The following is a 20,613-nucleotide window of genomic DNA, read 5'->3' as shown; positions in this document are numbered from 1 at the left end:
CATAAGGCAGACACCCCAAGTTTCCTGGGCTGAGTCATTCCCTCACACAGTGGAGAACAGCTTTCCCACATAGACATTTGCCTTGCCTGGGGGAAAGACAGTTGATACACCCTATTGGAAAACACCTTGCCCTGAGGCCACTTAATAGATTAAAAATAAAAATCAGCCTCCAGGCAGATGCAACTGCCTCTCCCTGATGAAAACAAACAAACAAACAAACAAACAAACAAACAAAAAACAGCTCTGGCCACACCTGAAGTTAATTGTTGGAGGGGCAATTCAAGTGGAAATGCTTTCAGTCTGTCAACAGAGGCAGTCTCTGGAGGCTTTGAGTCTGTGCCTGATCTAATTAGTCAGAAACAGTCTTTAACACTATCCTGCACTAGAGATTGAGTGGTGTAAAGGATCTACCTAAAACATAGTCAAAAAGCCAAACAGACAGCCAAAATGAGGAGACAAAGAAACAGTCCCCAAATGAAAGAACTTGAGAATTAGCCAGAAGAAGAAATAAATGAAGCAGAGATAAGAAGTTTACCTGAAACAGAGTTCAGAATAATGGTGGTAAAAATGCACAACTGCATGAAAAAAACATACAGTAGCTATGAAAAAAGAACATAAAAAACAGACTGAGATAAAGAGTGATATAACACAAATAAAGAACACATTGGAAGGAATACACAGCAGGTTAGGGGAAGCTGAGGATTGAAACAGTGAATTAGAAGACAGAGTTGAAAATGTCCTAATCAGAGAATCAAAAAGAAAAAAAAAAAAACAATTAAAAAAACAGGAGGAGCCCTAACCAGTTTGGCTCAGTATATAGAGAGTCAGCCTGTGGGCTGAAGGGTCTCAGGTTCGATTCTGGTCAAGGGCATGTACCTTGGTTGCGGGCACATCCCCAGTGGGGGGTGTGTAGGAGGCAGCTGATCGATGTTTCTCTCTCATCAATGTTTCTAACTCTCTATCTCTCTCCCTATCTCTCTGTAAAATATCAATAAAACATATTAAAAAACAAACAACAACAACAAAAACAGGAAGACAGCTTAGGGGAGCAGTGGGACAATGTGAAATGTAATAATATTAGAATAGCAGGTGTGCCAGAAGAGGCAGAAAGGAAGATAGGCATAGAGAAGATGTTTGAAGAAATAATGGCAGAAAACTTCACTAACCTGGTAAAGGAAAAAGTTACACAAGTTCAGCAGGCACAGAGAACTCCAAACAAGAAGAATCCGAACAGGCCCATGCCCAGACACATCATAATTAAATGACAAAAATTAAAGACAAAGAGAGAACCTTAAAGGCAGCAAGAGAAAATAAAACTGTTACCTACAAAGGAACTCACATAAGGCTGACACCTAATTTCTCATCAGAAACTCTACAGGCCAGAAGGGAATGGCATGAAGTACTCAAGGTAATGGAAAGCAAGGATCTGAGACCAAGATTACTATATCCAGTAAGGCTATCATTCAAAATAGATGGTCAAATAAACAGCTTCACAGACAAAAAATAATAATAAAGGTCTCAAGGAGTATATCACCACCAAGCCAGCATTACAAGAAATGCTAAAGAGATTGTGGAAATGTGAAGAAGACACAGAGGGAGAAACCTAACCTTACAGTATTAAAATGGCAATAAATAAGTACATATCAATAATAACCCTAAATGTAAATGGATTAAATGCTCCAATCAAAAGGTGTAGGGTAGTTGAATGGATAGAAAAACATGACCCAACTATATGTTGTCTACAAGAGACCCATCTCAAAACAAAAGACTAACAGAGGATGAGAGTAAAAGGATGGAAAAAAAATTCCATGCAAATGGAAATGAAAAAAAAAAAAAAAGGTGGAGTAGCAACACTCACATCTGATAAAATAGCCTTCAAAATGAAGGCCCTACAAGAAACAACAAAGCTCACTACATAGAACTAAACGGATCAATCCAACAAGAGGATATAACCCTGGTGAACATATAATGAACCCAATATAGGAGCACTTAAATATATTTTAAAAAAACTTGTAGAGGACTTTAACAGAGAGATCAACAACAATACAGTCATAGTAGGGGACATTAACACCTCTCTCACTTCACTGGATAGATCTTTGAGACAAGGAAACAGAGACTCTAAAGCACACACTGGATCCAATAGCTTTAATTGACATTTTTAGAACATTTCACCCCAATGCAACAGAATGTACATTCTTCTCAAATGCACATGGATCATTCACAAAGATAGACCACATGATAGGACACAAAACAAGTCTTTACAAGTTCAAGAAGTTGAAAATCATATCAAGCATCTTCTCAGATAATAGTGGAATGAAATTAAAAATCAACTACAGTAAAAACACCCCAAAACATTCAAACACATTGAAGCTAAATTGCATGTTATTAAACAATGAATGGGTTAACAACGAGATCAAGAAAGTAATAAAAGATTTCCTGTAAACAAGTGAAACTGAACACACAACAATCCAAAATCTCTGGGTCACAGCAAAAGCAGTCTTGAGAGGGAACTTCATAGCACTACAGGCATACCTCAAAAAAACTAGAAAAGCCCTAACAGGTTTGGCTCAGTGGATAGAGTGTTGAACTTTAGACTGTAGGGTTCTGGGTTCGATTCCGGTCAAGGGCACATGCCTGGGGTTGAGGGTTTGATCCCCGGTAGGGGATGTGCAGGAGGCAGCCAATCAATGATTATATCTCAGCATTGATGTTTCCATCTCCCTTCCCCTCTCTCTTTTTCTCTGAAATCAAACTACTAAAAGGTATATATTTAAAAAAAGAAAAATCAGTAATATACAATTTAAACCTACAACTTGAAGTAGAAAGAGAACAAGAAAAGCCCAGAGTAAGTAGAAGGAAGGAAATAATGAAGATTAGAGCAGAAATATGTAACATAAATACTAAAAAAGCAATATAAAAATCACTAAAACCAAGAGCTGGTTCTTTGAAAGGATAAACAAAATTGATAAACCATTAGCCAGACTCATCAAGAAACAAAGAGAGTGGACCCAAATAAATAAAATCAGAGACAAATGTGGAGGAGTAACCACTGACACAAGAGAAATAAAAAGGATTGTAGAAAATACCATGAAAAACTACATGCCAACTAGCTGAATAATGTGAAGGAATTAGACAAATTTCTAGGAAAATACAATCTCCCAAAACTGAATTAGGAAGAATGAAAAAAAACCTGAATACACCAATAACAACTGATGAAATAGAAGGAGTAATAAAAAATCTCTCACCAATCAAAAGCCAATGTCCGAACGGCTTTACAGGGAAGTTTTACCAAACATTCAAAGAACTTAACACCTATCCTCCTCAAACTATATTAGAAAATCTAAGAGGAAGGGACACTTCCAAACTCTTTTTATGGGACCAGCATTATCCCAATTCCAAAAACAGATAAAGACATTACAAAGAAAGAAAATTACAGGCCAATATCTCTGATGAACATAGATGCTAACATTCTCAACAAAATCCTAGCAAATCGCATCCAGAAATATATTACAATGATCATACACCATGATCAAGTAGGTTTTATTCCAGGAATACTAGGATGGTACAATATTTGCAAATCAATAAACGTGATACATCACATAAACAAACTGAAAGACGAAAATCACATGAACATATCAATAGATGCAGAAAAAGCATTTGACAAAATCCAAAACCCTTTCTTGATAAAAACTCTGAGGAAAGTGGGAATAGAGGGAGCATATCTCAACATGAGTAAGACCGTATATGACAAACCTACAGTGACTATCATACTCAATGGGCAAAAATATAAAACCATTTTCCCTAAGAACAGAAACAAGACAGGGATGCCTACTTTCAGCACTCCTGTTCGACATAGTACTGGAAGTGCTAGCCATAGCGATCAGATAAGAAGAAATAAAAGGCATCAAAATTGAAAAGAAGAAGTAAAACTGTCATTATTTGCAGATGACATGATATTGTACATAGAAAACCTCAAAGACTCCATCAAAAAACTCCTAGACTTAATAAATGAATTCAGCAATGTAGCAGGATTCAAAATTAATACCAAGAAATCTATGGCTTTTTATACACCAATAATGAACTCACAGAAAGAGAAACTAAAGAAAAAATCACACTCCTATTTACCATTGCAACAAAAAAATTAAGATACATAGGAATAAACTTAACTAAGGAGGTAAAAGACCTGTACTCAGAAAACTAGAGGAGGTGGAAAAAAAAGATAGAGGAAGACATAAACAGATCGAAGAAAATACCGTGTTCATGGATTGGCAGAATCAACATCATTATAATGTCCATACTACCCAAAGCAATCTACATATTCAATGCAATCCCCATTAAAATATCAAGGGCATATTTCTCAGACCTAGAACAAACTCTCCAAAAATTCAGATGGAATAAAAAAGGACCATGAATAGCCGAGAGAGAAGAACAAAGTTGGAGGGATCACGATACCAGATATCAAGCTATGTTAAAAGCCATGGTTCTCAAAACTGCTGGTACTGGCACAAGAACAGACATATAGACCAATGGAACAGAATAGAGAACACAGAAATCAAACCAAGCCACTATGCTCAATTAATATTTGACCAAGGAGGCAAGAGCATACAGTGGAGTCAAGTTAGTCTCGTCAATAAATGTTGTTGGGAAAATTGGACAGATAAATGCAAAAAAATGAAACTAGACCACCAACTTTCACCATACACAAAAATAAACCCAAAATGGTAAAAAGACTTAAATGTAAGATGGGAAACGATAAAAATCTTAGAAGAATACATAGGCAGCAAAATCTCAGACATCTCTCATAGCAATATAGTTATGGACACATCTCCTAGGACCGTGGTCGGCAAACTGCGGCTCGCGAGCCACATGCAGCTCTTTGGCCCCTTGAGTGTGGCTCTTCTTAAGCCTTAGGAGTACCCTAATTAAGTTAATAACAATGTACCTACCTATATAGTTTAAGTTTAAAAAATTTGGCTCTCAAAAGAAATTTCAGTAGTTGTATTGTTGATATTTGGCACTGTTGACTAATGAGTTTGCCGACCACTGTCCTAGGACAATGGAAACTAAGGAGAAAATAAACAAACATGACTACATCAAAATACAAAGCTTCCGCACAGCAAAAGAAACCATCAACAAAATAGTGAGAAAGCCCACCGCATGGAAGGATGTATTTGCCAATGTGGCATCCGATAAGGATTTAATCACCAAAATTTATAGGGAACTCATACAACTCAACAAAATAAAGATAAACAATCCAGTCAAAAAGGGGCAAGGACTGTCCATGCAGCCTGACCTCGGTGATCTGCTCGCTGGGCAGACGTCCCTCCTCCAACCTGGGACTGAGGCTGCAGCATCGGAACAAAACAGCATTGCTTCCTTTTTCTTTTTGTTTGTTTGTTCATTTAAACGTATATTTAGAGCTGCGCTTTGTCAGAAACCTTCCCTCCTGTTTTTACTCCCCCGCTGACTGAGGTTTTTCCTTTTCAGATATTGAACCCGATCTCTAGAGCAGGTCACGTCCTAGGTGCGCAAGCGCTTAGAAACCCTTCTGGAGGTTGGCTGAACAAGGGAATCACCAGGAAACAAAATGCAAAATAATCTTTTTACTGACTCATCTTTTTACCCCCAAATATCCGTCTTCAGTAGCAATCGAATCTGTCACTATAAATACAAGTCCCTGATGTTTATTCCAGATAATCTCGTTTACTCTCAACTGTTGTTTGTGCAAATCCTATAAGGTCTTCTATGCTCAAGCTTGAAAGTGATTTCCCAGGAGACAAGAGGTGCTGCCACCCCTGAAGATGAGGGCATTTATGGATGTGAGGAAGATCTTACTGGAGTTCTTCCCTGTCTCCTTCCTGACATCACAGCACCTGTGCCCTCGGGGTGGGGACTGAGGGGGGTGTGACATCCCCTGAGGGGTTGCCCTGGGTTTATTGGGGGCCCGGGTGCTGCAGGTCCCCCTTCTGAAGTGTAATGCATAAGGGGCACCAGACCACAGTGTGTGTCTGGGTGCTGTGTTTTTCTCTTCTTTGTTGTTTATTGAACCTGTATGCATGGGATCTAACCTCTGCCACACCTACATCTCTCAATGGGCATTATTGCCATGTAGTGTAAAGAGTAAAGAGGAAACTCTCAGAATGCCTGTCATCCTTGTTTTTAGAGTCATGTTGTTGTTTTTAAGTCACTTTTTGAGGGAAACTAGAGGGTGTAGCTGGGGCATTGTGCGAGCTGGTGTGCTTCTGTGGGGCCGAGCTGCCCAGCTGGAGTCGCAGGGAGACCAAGACCGCAGGGTGGGCTCCTGGGGGAGACACCACTCCTCCAAGTTGGACACAGGGAGCCACCTGTCCATCCCCTGGCACTGTCTCCTCCAGTCTCCACATTCTACCTTTATCATTTCCTCCTCACAGTTCCTTTATATTTGTTTGTATTTAATGTTAACTTTCCTAGGAGCTTAATGGAATTAAACATGCTGGCAATATTCTCAAGTAATTCCATTGTAAACTCCAATTGAATGCTTAGTATTTAGAGTCAGTCCTCAGCCACAAGCAAGGGAAGGATGTTCTGTGGGGTCATAGGTCGGGGAGGTCAGAGTTCAGTGGTCTGACTTGCACCACCCAATACAACTCCAGTGTTCCCAGTGCCCTCTCCATTCATATCAGGGCTTCCCAAACTTGGGGCATGGAGGCTGCCCCAGCCTCTCCCTCTAAGGACCTGAGCTGGTACAGAACTGACACCACACCCACCTGTCACCAGGGCCCCATCCATGGGCTCCCCTCCAGCCATTGAAAGGGAATCAGCTGATTCAGGTGCAGGCTCCCAGGGAGAGGGAGAAATCTCTCCTGACCAGAACTCACCCTGTGCCATGGCTGTGCTATGGCTATTGGACGACCTGTTATGAGAATTTCTAAGATGCTGATGTCTGATTCTGACAGGAGATCCCACATGAGGTCTTCCAGGGCCAGTGAGCCTGAAGGGACAGGGGGTGCACCAATGGAACAAGGTCATGGGTCCCAGTCTTCCCATGTCACTCACATTTTCTGTCACTCAGATTCCCCCTGCCCCTCAGATTTCCATAGTCACTTAGCTTTCCCGTGTCACCCAGATTTCTCATGTCACTCAGATTCCTTGTCACTCAGAATTCCCTTGTCACTCAGATGTCCTGTCACTCATATTTCCAGTGTGACACAGATTTCTGGGGAGCAGGCAGGCTAGTATGGACAGTGGACAGGCTGATTCCAGGCTCTGGGCCTGGACCTGCATGTGCTTGACGATTCATGGCATTACCTTCCTAAAGACACTGTCAGCCTCCCTGAGCCATGATGCAGACACCCTGTCCCGCAGGACTCCCTCCAGGGCCCTGTCACAGTGAAGCAGGAGGAGAGCACACAGGTGCACATGGGGATAGAGAGGAAGAGTCTCCACCACAGGCAGGATGACAGCCTGCAGAAGGTTCTTTCAGTCTCCACAGTCTTCCCTTGAAGTGGGTGAGAAGTCCCTGGTCCCAGAAAAGGGATGCGTCCATAGTTGGTGCATTTATGGATCAATGAGATCGAGGCTGGGACTGCTGCCCTGTCCTGGGAGTGCTCACAGCTCTGGCCCAGCTGCAAAAGAAAGTGTTTCTGTGCAGGTGGGGACATGTGACTGCTGTTACTTTGGGGATATGGTGGCAGCTCCCAACAGGCACAGAGAGGGGTCAGTCTAGCCCGAGCAAGGTCTGCTCTGGTCTCTATTGGATTGAACATGAGCAGGGAAAATTGTGTCATTCAAATGCCTGATGAAGGCCAGCTGATGCAGGGACATGGCCCTGGGGGCTCGGCCTGGGTCTTCCCAACAAACAGCCACCGCACAGCATCCCACTCCCCAGAGCATTGGACAGACTTAGCATGTCCAGAGGCTCAAGGAGGGGCAATGACAGATGCCACGTCTGACCGCAGGGCCAGCTGCAGCCATGACAGTAACAGCAGACCTCCTAACACCCACATGGAGATACCCATGCACATCAGGGCTGGAGGGGGTCGCAGGCCACTGGTAACAGGTGGCACAGACAGGGGCTGTGGAGATCACCATAGTGGTCCTGGGCGCAACACAGACCTCAGGTGCATGTGACAGACCTGGGGGAACCTGACTCCCCTCAGGTGATGGGAGACCACCTTCCAGGTGAGGCACAACCTTCACCATGGTAGTGAGGACTCTGAGACCACAGGGGAATCAAGCCCTGAGGAGGGGGTAACACCTGAGCACAGACACTCATCCATGCTCTCATCTCATACCAGGATTCTGCATCCTCACTGGGCAGGTTCTGCTCTGCCCTGGAGTTGGCTCAGAGGAACAGTGGGGGCCAGTGGGGAGGAATCAGTCCAGAAGCAGGGCTCAGTGTCACCAGATGTGGTCCCATGGACATGCCCTAAACCACCTTATGATTCTGTATTTAGTTATTGAAATGTTTTCATGACATGATTCTCCCTCAGGACACTTTCATCTGCAAATAGGCATTACCTTCCCTGTAGGTCTACAACCCCAGAGCTCCCTATATAGCAGGAGGACATGCAAATAGGGCCCCCTCTGCTCATAAAAGCCAGCCCAACCCTGACCCTGCAGCTCTGGGATAGGAGCCCAGCCCCGGGATCCCCAGGTGATTCTGTCTCCTGATCAGGACTCAACACAGACCACTCACCATGGGGATAGGGCTCAGATGGATTTTCCTTGTGGCTATTCTGAGAGGTAATTTATGGAGAAGAAGTAATACTGAGTATCTGAGTGGGCATGAGAGAGAGAAACAGTACACAGGTCAGCATTTCCTGACCAGGACATCTTCGTGTTTGCAGGTGTCCAGTGTGAGGTGAAGCTGGTGGAGTCTGGGGGAGGCTTGGTGCAGCCTGGGGGGTCTGTGAGACTCTCCTGTGCAGCCTCTGGATTCACCTTCAGTAGCTTGGCATGAACTGGGTCCACCAAGCCCCAGGGAAGGGGCTGGAGTGGGTCGCTGGTGTTAGTAGTATTGGTGGTACCACATACTATGCAGACTCTGTGAAGGGCCGGTTCACCGTCTCCAGAGACAACGCCAAGAACACGCTGTTTCTGCAAATGAACAGCCTGATAACTGAGGACATGGCCGTGTATTACTGTGCGAGAGACACACAGTGAGGGGAAGTCAGTGTGAGCCCAGGCACAAACCTCCCTGAGGGAGTCAGCAGAGCTGGGCTGCAGGGGGCACTCAGACACCAGGGGGCGCTCAGGACCCATGGATCTGAGCATCCAAACCAGGAGCAGGAGGAGGAGCAGGTTAAGCCCTGGACCCTGTTGGAGGCTGGGTTTTCCTCTTCATATGACATTGATTCCTGGGCCTTCTCCAGAGTCATGTTCCGGGCACAGACAGCTCAGGAGCAAAGAGCTAGTCAGTCCTGATGGAGAAGAGAGGCAGCGGGGTGGCTATTGCCCACCCCCCTGCACATAGAGATGATGGCTGTGGGCCCTGTGCAAGGACAGCAGGGCTCTGGCCCACAACAGCTGCAGAGGCTGAGTCTGAGGATGCCCACACACCAGGGGATGAGATGACGTGAACCTCTGACAGAACCTCTGTCTCAGGAGGCAGGGAGGCCACTCCAGCAGGTGCAATGGCCTCAGGGAGCCGGGAGAGGGCCGGGCACAGGGTGAGCTGTGTCAGGGAGTAAGGGCTGGTGGGACTCCTGTGCTGGTCAGGGGCTGGAGTGTATGGACCCCCTCCAGGGGCAGAGGAGATGTGGGCAGAAGTGGAGGAGGGAGGGCGATTCTTGAAAACTGCCAGATGTCAGCACCAAACCTGGGGTCAGACTCCTGTGTCCATATAACAATTGCAATGATAAGGGAAAGGGAGGTATTCATGCATTCAAAGTGGACAGAAGACAGCGATGAGAAGCAAGTCAATAATCACAAAGCAGGAGTGAGAGTGGGGTTTTGTTCTCACATTGACTGAAGTTTCCACTGTCTGATCCTTAATTTGTACTAAATTTCATGGGTCAGCCTCTGCTTCCAGAATTGCAACTCCTAGAATCTAGAGGGTTCTGAACGTCCTGAGTTAGATGTCCTGCACTGGAGCGGTTCTCAAAGGTGTTGATTCTGAATTGCTCAGTGAGCTGTAAGGTGTGAACTCAGGGTCTAATTGAAGTTTCATGATGGCCTTTATTGTTAAAACACATGATCAGGTTTCTTCAGAGAAGTTCAAAAGCCCTTTCTTCTGATATCTCATTATTAGGTAAATATCAGTTAAGTGATTTGGTACAAGATATTATTGCTCTGCACCTTGATCCTCCCTCCATCTGTAGTATTAGCCCATCATGAGCTCACAGTCTCCCTCCCAGATAGTCAGCCTCCAGGTTCCTTCCTTCCAAGGTCTCAGGTGGATGCTGGGAGGGCAGGTCCAAGAATGACTCTCTGTGACCAGGAGCAGGTCCGTGTCCACACCCATGTCAGATCTCCTGCTGGTCCAGAGTCAGTGCCCGTGTCCACCTGGGAGCAGGCGAGTCCAGTGTCTCAGAGCCTCTGTGGTCCAGGACCTGAGATACCTTCCTGAGGTGCTCCCTGTGGGAGGGGCTTCCTGCTGGGAGAAGTGAGGAGAGAGGAGGTATACAGTGTGACCCTGTCTCTGCTGCATGGCCTGGGCTGAGCTCCTGGGAGGCAGGTGCTCCCCAGCAAGGCCTATTTCCTGGAGCTGGACTGAGACAGATGCAGCCCCTGCACACTCACATGCAGGCCCAGGGGCCTCAGTCAGGTCAAGGGAAGGAAAGTTCTTTACTTTTCAATTATTTCTAAGTTGAAGTTGACATGAAAATGTTATCTATACAGTATATATAAAGGGCTATGTGACCGACTGTTTGTCCATCCAACCGGCTGGTACATATGAAGTGCATTGGCAAACCTAATAATAAAAGGCTAATATGCAAATCGACCAAATGGTGGAAAGACCAGCAGAACGATTTGTCACTATGACATGGACTGACCACCAGGGAGCAGATGCTCAATGCAGAAGCTGCCCTCTGGTGGTCAATGCGATCCCACATGGGGAGCTCCAGTCAGCCAGAACCCAGGCTCATGGCTGGCGAGCACACTGGAGGTGCTCCTGCCTCTGTGGCAGCACTAAGGACAACCCCCAAGGGGCCCCAGACTGTTAGAGGGCGCAGCCAGGCTGAAAACCCGCCCTCCCCCCAGTGCACGAATGTCATGCACCAGGCCTCTAGTTTTATATAAAATTATGATTACTCAATTTTGCAATGTCGAGTCTACATATCTGGTGTCTTTCTACTCTGGAAGATGTTTGTATATAATGTTAATCCATTTTATTAATGAAATGAATGACCCATAAGATTAAAATAGTGTCACCCACACATCTGCTCCAAAACTTATTATATAACATATATAAAACATTTTATTGTTTTATCTTTATTGTAAACAGCATTAGAGAAGTGTTCCCCAATTTGCCCCCCTCCACCTTGTTCCCACAACAACCCCAACCTTCACCACCTATTGTCTGGCTTATATGGATATAAGCTCTTGTGTTAACCTCCTCCTGCCCCCTCCTGCTCCCTTCCCTCTGAGATTTGTCAGTCTTTCATGTGTCCCTGCCTCTCATTCTATTTTATTTATCAGTTTATTTAGTTTATTAGATTCCACCTATAAGTTAGATCATGTGATATTTGTCTTTCTCTGACTGGCTTATTTCCCTTAGCACAGTACTCTCCAATTCCTCCATGCTGTCTCAGAGGGTAAGAGTTCCTTTATTTAGGGCAGTGGTTCTCAACCTTCTGGCCTTTTAAATACAGTTCCTCATGTTGTGACCAAACCATAAAATTATTTTCGTTGCTACTTCATAACTGTAATATTGCTACTGTTATGAATCATAATATAAATATCTGATATGCAGGATGGTCTTAGGCAACCCCTGTGAAAGGGTTGTTCGACTGCCAAAGGGGTCGCGACCCACAGGTTGAGAACCACTGATTTAGGGGGAGAGAAAAGACTATATTTTAATTACTTATGTGTCTTTGGAATTTTAGAAAATATTTTATTGTTATCTAAAGATTTTATGTAAAAAGGAACTGCTTTAAGAATTGGAAACTCTGCACGTGTGTGTGTGTGTGTGTGTGTGTGTGTGTGTGTGTATGCAATAAAGCAGGGTGGGCTGAAAAAAAACCACACAAATGTAAACCAGTAACTGTTATACACCTCATCCACAAAATGAAAGGTAAAGTATACCCTCATATAAATAGATTCAGAATAAAGCCTTTAAAATGGAAAAATGCTACAGAATTAAAATTCTTAGCATATCAGGTGTAGAAGGGATGGACCTCGATGTAATACAGGTCACATTTGAGAAGCCACCAAGTGACATCATGTTACACAGAGAAAATGTCAAAGTTATATTTCTGACATCACGACCGAGACAAGGGCTCACCTGTGACGACTTCTATTCATCAAAACTAGAAGTCCATGTCAAAATAATTGGATAAGAAAAAAATCTAAATGTTCAAATAAGAAAGAAACAAGTTAAAATGCTTCGCCTTATCTTTATACAGATGACATGATCTTGTACATAGAAAACCTTAAAAACTGTATGAGGGCCTAATAGAACTAGAATTCAGGAAAGATGTAAGATACAAAATCTACACAAAAATGGCTTGTGTTTCTGCCCCCTCTCAACAAAGTGTCTTCAAGACTCTAAAAATTCATGGGGCTGTTTCAGAGAAAATGAGGAAAGAAATTTGAACTGGCTAAATGTCAAGGAGATCACAACCTAATGAAACAAGAACCCTGGACACATGTGTCCTCGGTCTTGGTTAATCCCCCATCATGTTCTCATATAGCTTTCCCTCAATGTGACACTGAGTCAGGTGCAGGCTCCAGTTGACCCCTGTCATGTGGGGACACGGTGACAGCAGTCCCAAGGGTCATATGCAGACACCAGGTTTCCAATAACAAGATTTCATAAATTCAACTTAATTATTCCCAAAACCATTCCAACATCTACTGCTAAACACACTTGGTCATGCCGGAGATTCTTCTATATCCCAGCGTATGAAACTGGATCTAAAACAGACACAAAAGAATAAACACCACAAAAGAGGCAGTGTAGCTGCTACAGGTCCAGCACCAAACTCCCCTGAAGGAATAGGACCCAGGAGCTCTGTCTGTGCCTCTGTAGCTCATGCTTCTGTTCTCATGGACCCACATAGATGCTCCTCTCTCCACAACACTTGGTCCACAGGCTCTAGGCTCACACTCTGGTCTTAGTTTATTCTCTGATCACTTTGTAGGGGGAAAAAGTGTCAGATGGAACTTCCCCTCTCCTGAACATGAACCTCCTGCACATTTACTTCTTTCTCAGGTTGTGAGGGTTGATTTCTCTTGGTTGTCATTACTGGTGAATGTCAAAGGCATCTCTCATTTTAAACCTCCTCTTTTTCTTTTTATGACAATTTTATATCCTGGGTCTTTGTACAGGTCTCCTGGAGTTTTGCGTCCAATGGGGAGAGCACAGGCCCAGGTGTGGGGAGTAATTCTTCACAGACATGCACACTTGGACATGTCACACTCTGAGACCATGTCCTTTCTGTCATAATCCAACCCCTGATCTCTCTATATAGTAGGAGGACATGCAAATATAGACCCCTCTGCTCATAAAAACAAGCCCAGCCTTGACCCTGCAGCTCTGGGACAGGAGCCCAGCCCCAGGATCCCAAGGTGTTTCCATTCCCTGATCAAGACTGAACACAGACCACTCACCATGGGGTTTGGGCTCAGCTGGGTTTTCCTTGTTGCTATTTTAAGAGGTAATTTATGGATAAAAAGAATGACTGAGTATGTGAGTGGATGTGAATGAGAGAAACAGTGGACTTGTGAGAGTTTCCTGACCAAGATATCTCTGTGTTTGTAGGTGTCCAGTGCGATGTGCAGCTGGTGGAGTCTGGGGGAGGCTTGGTGCTGCCTGGGGGATCTCTGAGACTCTCCTGTGCAGCCTCTGGATTCACCTTCAGTAGCTACTGGATGCACTGGGTCCGCCAGGCTCCAGGGGAGGGGCTGGAGTGGGTCTCACTCATTAATCCTGATGGAAGTACCACATACTATGCCAACTCTGTGAAGGGCCGATTCACCATCTCCAGAGACAACGCCAAGAACATGCTGTATCTGCAAATGAACAGCCTGAGAGCAGAGGACACAGCCTTGTATTACTGTTCAAGAGACACAGTGAGGGGAAGTCAGTGTGAGCCCAGACACAAACCTCCCTGCACCAGAAGCTGTGACCACAGGGGGCTCAAAGGGTCCCTGAACACAAGGACCATCCCAGCAGCAGGAGCAGTTGGAGGTTTGGGCTGGTTTCCTGTTTGGTTACCCCTTCATGTCACAGTTTCTCTCAGGGAACCTCTGGATTCCTGACTCTGCACTTACCTCTGACGTCTCTGAGTTAGAAAGTCTGTTGTAAACAGAGACAACTTTCTCATGTGGACAAACTGCAAAGGTTTATTTTTCAGACACTCTGTGCCAAGTACCAATTAATGATCAAAAATTCTTCCTAAGGCACCTAAGTCCAACCAGAGGTTCTGCTGACTCAACAGGGCAGCTCAGCCCCACACAGAAAAGGGCCCCAGCCAGGCAGCAGCAGGACACATGTGCGCTGGACAGTGGGCACCAGAGGTGTGTGACCCCAACGCCAGAGAAGAAGGACCCCAGGTGGTGATGGTCACTGACTAATAGTTATGCTCATACCACCAAGAGTAGGTGACACCAGGTAGAAGCAGGGGAACCCAAAGCAGCTTGTACAGATGTCCAGGCGACGACAAACACACACACCAAGGGACATGGGATGATCATTGCGCTCATAGTTGAAATCTCTGGGAGGCACAGGAAAGGCCCTTCATGAAGTCAAAGGTGCTTGGATAGAGGCAGGAAAGGAGGCTTTTATTTTCTGTGAGGTGGGGGGCCAGTGGGAAGAATTCTGCTTCCTTGTGTAGTTCCAACCTCTTGGTGACAAATGAAGAGGAGAACAAACCTTTCCTATCAGAGTCCCCTTTGGGCTGATGGAGAAGAGGCAGGACATAGCCTCAGTTGTCAGCAGTAAAACACAAAATAATATACAGCGTAGCTACCAAATCCATGTAATATCTATAAAAATGACCAAATATGAGACCGAGGGTCGTTATGTGTGAACAACAACCATCTACACTAATAAAAGATAAGCATGTAAATTGACCATACCTTCACTATGTCTTAAGCCACACCCACCAGCCTATCAGAGCGACGACATGCAAATTAACCCAACAAAGATGGCGACTGGCAGCCACAGAGCTGGAGCGAGTAGGAGGCTGGGTTACCCCTGGTGATGGAGGAAGCCAGGCTTCCCTCCCGCCCGCCCTGGCCGGCTCTGAGCTCCTCTAAAGGCTACAAAGTTTCAATTATAGAAGGTAAATAAATCCCAGAATAAAAAAAAAAGAAAAAAAGGGGAAGCTGGGAGCTAAAGGAGAAGCTGGGAGCTTCCATCACCAGGGGGGGCTTGACCAGCCTGCAAACAGTCATCAGCCCCTCACCCAGGCTGGCCAGGCACCTCAGTGGGGACTCCCACCCTGAAGGGGGTGTGACCAGCCTGCAAACAACCATCAGCCCCGCACTCAGGCTGGCCAGGTACCCCAGCAGGACCCCCACCCTGATCCCAGACACTCTTCAGGGCAAATCAGCTGGCCCCCACCCATGCACCAGGCTTCTATCCTATATAATAAAAGGATAATATGCAAATTGACCCTAACATCAGAACAAGTGGGAATGACTGGTCACTATGACACACACTGACCACCAGGGGACAGACGCTCAATGCAGGAGCTGCCCCGTGGTGGTCAGTGTGCTCCCACAGGGGGAGCTCTGCTCAGCCACAAGCCAGGCTGACAGCTGCCTCTCCTGCCTCCTCAGCAGTGCTAAGGATGTCCGACTGCAGCTTAGGCCTGCTCCCCGCTGGCAAGTGGACATCCCCCGAGGGCTCCTGGGCTGCCAGAGGGATGTCTGACTGCCAGCTTAGGCCCAATCCCCCAGGAAGCGGGCCTAAGCCAGCAGGTGGTCATCCCCTGAGGGGTTTCAGACTGTGGGAGGGCACAGGCCGAGGTAAGGGACCCCCCTGAGTGCACAAATTTTTGTGCACCAGGCCTCTAGTATCTACATAAAATGAGTAGAAAATGATTGATTATAACAAGGAGGAGAAGAAGGAGGAAGAGGGGGAGCATAAAAAGAGGAGGACAATGATGACTATTGACTGAGACAGGGGCCCTGGTCCAATGAATTGAAGGCTCCTTGTAAAAACACACAATCACTATGGCTCTTCCAGTGAGGGGTACCCACACTTCCCAGTAAATGTTGAGAGATTTCATAAATGGGACCCAATGAATTATGCAGCTTCTGTAATCTATGTTGAGACCAGATCAGTATTGATCCCAAAGGTGTCCAAGTGCAGATCCCCTGGACCTGGGAATGTGTTACCTTCTAGAAAAGAGACACTGTGAGAATGTGCATGTAGGAAACAGGGATCCCCTTCCCACCAGTTTGCAATGACACGTTCCTTATTTCTCTTGTTCCCTGCCTGAGTGATCTTTAACATTTCTATTTCTCACACACTCCTGTTCATTAATATTCAGTCATTTCCTATGATGATACAAGCTGCACTTCCTTCCGGGCCTTCACTGGAGGAGGCTTTAAACCTAAACCCACATGTCCAGTAACTCTCTGTCCTGAACATCAGGCATATTTCTGTCATGTGACTCAAAACAAGTACAGCTTCCTCCCTTCACCCAATTCCACAGTCAAGTCCAGATTTATGGGTAGTTTCCCAGCAGCACTCCCCTCTGGTACCAGAACCTGCTCCAGTCCCTGTGGCTGCTGTATCCAATCCACATGGGCAGTGGAGGCTCAGCATATTCAGGGGAGTTCTTTGTAAAATCACCCATATCCAGACCCATGAAAGAAAATAATGATGAATTGAACTGTAATAAAATGAAAAACATTTGTTCCTCCAAAAATTCCATCAATGAAATTAAATCATTAGCTTAGCAAGAGAATATATTTTTGAATCATGTGCCTAGTGCAGAATGTGTGCATTGCACATTATGGATGTGGTATGTTAGGGAGAGTGCCCAGCACCCTCTGACCACAGTGAGCACCCCAGGGACAGGGCAGAGGGAGGCTGGGATGAGGGTTTCCTGACAAGGTTGAAGTTCCCTTTCCTGTGAGAAAATGTATGCTAGGAATTATTCAATTTCCCTTACTGTGATCCCCAACATCACTGACAACACTAGACTAAGAAATCAGGTCACTTAACAGGCCGAATACATTGTTCATGATATGAAAGATTCTCAGTGGTACACATGCATAATCACTCCCTTTATCTCTTATCTTTTATCCAGGTTAAAACATGATTATTTCAGATGTGGTTATTTCAGGGTGTCTGCAATATGTCATGGGTTTACATAAGGGAAGAGTTTGCACAGTGTGTCATAACACATTAAAAGTTCCATCATCAAGAATCAAGGGTCTCCCTTTTTCTTGTGGTTGGGAAGCAGGTGTTCATATGAAAGTAGAAATGAAGACAATGTGACAGAAAAAAATGGCTGTGCTTTCTTTTCAAAATATTTTACACCAGGTGAACATAATTAGCATATAAAATGACAATGATTAATATTTCTTACTTGTAGATATATGTAATTGTTGGATTCAGAAGCTAAACAAATCCAAAAACCTATTAAATTTGTTTGAAAGATGAATGAGAATTTACCAATGAAACCTAATTATCTAGTTCAACATTTCTTCTTCTGCTCAGGTGAGGTTGTCAAAGAAATAATAAAGACCATAGAGGAAATAAAAAAAAACACAGTGTAAGGAAATTAATGAAACCAAGAGCTGGTTCTTTCAAAAGATAGACTAGATTGACAAATTTTAAAGGGACTAGTTAAGAAATAAAGATAGTGCACACAAATAAATAAAATGAAAAATAAAAGGGAAGTAACAACTAACACCATAGAAATAGAAAGGGTTATAATAAACTATTATGAAAAACCACATATCAACATATTGGAAAACATGGATGAAAATGCTAAATTCCTAGGAACATATATCCTTTCAAAACTGAATCAGAAACAGTAAGAAAATCTAAATAGACCAAATTAACCAAATGAAATCAAAGCAGAAATTAAGAAACTCCCAGGAAACCTAATTCCTGCACCAGATGCCTTCACAGGTGAATCTTACCACACATTCTAAAAAGCACTAACACTGATCTTTCTCAAAATATTCCCAAAATTCAAGAAGAAGAAAATCTCCCAAGCTGCCTTCCTCTGGCCACATCCTCCCTAGATCTATCCAAGTCCCTGAGCTCCATGGCCAGAGCCCTGCTGACTCTCCCCAGCTGTTCCCACAGTGTCAAGGGTAGATCAGACCCTGTAAAAGCCACCTGCCCCCCTTCATCCACCAGCACCCCTCTCACAGGTGCATGCAGCTGACGACACCCCAGGACAGGTCACAGACAGGAGACCTGAAGACGAGCCAGGACATGGTGACAGTGGTCCCAAGGGTCACATGCAGACATCAGATTTCCAATAACAATTTTTTTCATAACCTAAATGTAATTATTCCTCAATCATTAGCCACATCTAACCCTTAAGCACACATGGTCATGAGGGGGATTCTTCCATATCCCAATGTATGAAACTGGATCTACAACAGTGTCTAGAAAATAAGCACCACAGAGGAGACAGTGCAGCTGCTACACGTCCAGCACCAAACTCCCCTGAAGGGATAGGACCCGGGAGCTGTGTCTCTATAGTTCATGCTTCGGGTTCCCAGGGACCCACACAGACACTCCTCTCTCCCCCAACACTTGGTCTACTGGCTCTAGGCTCACACTCTTGTCTTAGTTTATCCTCTGATCACTTTGTAGGGTAAATAGTGTCGAATGGAACTTCCCATCTCCTGAACATGAACCTGCTGCACTTTTAGTTATCAGATTTGAAGGTTACTTTCTCTTTCTTTTCATTACTGGTGACTGTCGAAGGAATCCGTCATTTTTATTCCTTCTCTTCTTTGTAGAGTTGAGCTGGAGTGATTGGTTCCAGTATGGAGAACATAGGCCCAGATGCCAGGAATTATTTAACATACATGCATCCGTGGACATGTCACATTGTTATATGGTGTCATTTGTACCAGCATGCAACCCTGGAGCTTCCTATATACTAGAAGGACATGCAAATAGGGACCCCTGTGCTCATAAAAACCAGCCTTGACCCTGCAGCTCTGGGACAGGAGCCCAGCCCCGGGATCCCTAGGTGTTTTTATTCCTGATCAGGACTGAACACAGACCACTCACCATGTGGTTTTGTCTCAGCTGGGTTTTTATTGTGGCTCTTTTAAGAGGTAGTTTATGGAGAAAAAGAAAGACTGAGTACGTGAGTGGATGTGAGTGAGAGAAACAGTGGACTTGTGAGAGTTTCCTGACCAAGATGTCTCTGTGTTTGCAGGTGTCCAGTGTGAGGTGCAGCTGGTGGAGTCTGGGGGAGGCTTGGTGCAGCCAGGGGGGTCTCTGAAACTCTCCTGTGCAGCCTCTGGATTCACCTTCAGTAGCTCCTGGATGGTCTGGGTCCGACAGGCTCCAGGAAAGGGGCTGGAGTGGGTCTCACTCATTAATCCTGATGGAAGTACCACAAACTATGCCAACTCTGTGAAGGGCCGATTCACCATCTCCAGAGACAACGCCAAGAACATGCTGTATCTGCAAATGAACAGCCTGAGAGCAGAGGAAACGGCCATGTATTACTGTGCAAGAGACACAGTGAGGGGAAGTCAGTGTGAGCCCAGACACAAACCTCCCTGCAGCAGAAGCTGTGACCACAAGGGGGCTCTAAGAGTCCCTGAACACAAGGACCATCCCAGCAGCAGGAGCAGTTGGAGGTTTGGTTTCCTGTGTGGTTTCCCCTTCATGTCACAGTTCCCCTCAGGGAACCTCTGGATTCCTGACTCTGCACTTACCTCTGAAGTCTCTGAGTTAGAAAATCTGTTGTAAAAAGAGGCAACTTTCTCACGCAGACAAACTGCAGAGTGTCTATCTGAGACTCTTGAGCCCAAATGACAATTCATCAAATGTGTGACCTACATCAGCTAAATCTAACCAGAGTCTCTCCTGACTCAACAGTGCAGCTCAGCTTCATGCAGCTCACGGTCCCACCATCCAGAAACAGAACTCGTGTGTTCTGGACAGCAGGCACCAGGAACCTATGAGTGCAAAGCTAGAGAAGAAGGACCCCTGTGGTGACAGTCATGCTCATAGCACCAAGAGTAGGTGACGCCAAGTAGAGGTAGCATACCCAAGGCATCTTGGTATGCATGACCAGGGTTATGATAAACACACACACCAAGGGACATGGAATGTTTATTATGCACAGAATTGAAATCTCTGAGAAGCACAGGAAGGGCCCTTCAGGAAGTCAGACCTGCTTTGATAGAGCCAGGAAAGGGGACTGACTGAGGGATTTTATTTTGTCGAGGTGGTGGGGGAACGGGAGGAACCCTGCTTCCAGGGGCTTGTGTGGATTTAACCTCTTATTGACATCTGGAGAG

The sequence above is a fragment of the Myotis lucifugus genome, unplaced genomic scaffold (assembly GCF_000147115.1).
Source record: "Myotis lucifugus unplaced genomic scaffold, Myoluc2.0 scaffold_379, whole genome shotgun sequence".
Classification (NCBI taxonomy): domain Eukaryota; kingdom Metazoa; phylum Chordata; class Mammalia; order Chiroptera; family Vespertilionidae; genus Myotis; species Myotis lucifugus.
This window is presented reverse-complemented; position numbering follows the sequence as displayed.